A 1,233-nucleotide genomic window follows, 5' to 3' on the forward strand; every position below is an offset into this window, starting at 1 on the left:
CACACAGTAAGTCAGTTTTTCCTAACAAATACACAAAACTTCTCTCCTGCATTTGAATCCAATGGCCTCCTTTCCTTTTGTGGGTTCTTGCTTACTTGCACAGTACAGTGGGTGGAATGTAGTTAATGTGTCAACGATGCTGCATTCTTCACTCTGCAGTGTCACTGTACCCACATTGCTAACCTAAAGCAACTGTCTCCCCTGTGCTCACTTCTAGAAAGTTTAACTCCTGACTCCTGAGGGGAGCTGTCCTGGAACACATTTCACTTCACTGGCCATTGTTCACCTCTCAGTTATCCCAGACACTCTATCCCCACCCACCTTCTCAATCTCAGTAGAGCAGGATAAAAAAAAAACTACCAGCTTAGAAATATGTGCATTCCCCTCCTGAAAAGTACCTCCATTTGAATAAAGTAAAAGGGGGCCGGAGAGAGAGCACAGCAGTGGGGCATTTGTCTTTCATGTAGCCAACTTGGGAGGGACCTGGGTTCAATCCCTGGCATTCCATGGGTCCCTGAGCCTGTCAGGAGTGATTTCTGAGCCTGTATAGAGCCAGGAGTAATCCCTGAGCATCTCCAGGTGTTGCCCCCAAACATACAAATAAACCAAGTGAACTAGCTGTGTCCTGTGGGGTTTAGATTCTATCATTAATAAAAACAAGGTTGGTTCATGATTTTTGGGGGACATTTTCTGTGGATGTGGCTATTGTCAGGGTAAATCCGGAGCAACAGACACCATGGGAAGACCACACTGAAGCCCATTCCTGCGAAAAACAGGAGGAAGAGGTGGAGTCTGAGTCCTTCCATTAAGCCATTGAGCACAGCTACACCATTACTATAGGCCAAGTTCCTTATTCCAGCCCCTAGAGGTTGGTGATCTCAATTTGTGAAACTACAAGTTAGTGTGTGACCACACAGAAACACAGATCTGGCACTTGTGGCATTGCCAATGGCACTGAATGGTGTGTGTGGATGGTGCTGGGCACCCAACAGTATTTCCTGTGGACATGCCATGTTCTGTGAAGTAAAGATGAGGCACCCCACGTCCCCCTCTTGCTGTACAAAGACAACTTGAGAGGCCTGAACACTCTTCTCTAGGGCCTCCCACTGTTATCTCTAAGGAGACCACAAGCCACATCTTTGAGCCACTCACTGAGTCTCCATCACAGTATGTTTCCTCAGAATCTCAGTGTGTTTTGTTAGGCAGAGAGAGAACTTCCTGACACCTGTATCA

This window comes from Suncus etruscus, chromosome 7, assembly GCF_024139225.1.
Source record: "Suncus etruscus isolate mSunEtr1 chromosome 7, mSunEtr1.pri.cur, whole genome shotgun sequence".
Lineage (NCBI taxonomy): Eukaryota > Metazoa > Chordata > Mammalia > Eulipotyphla > Soricidae > Suncus > Suncus etruscus.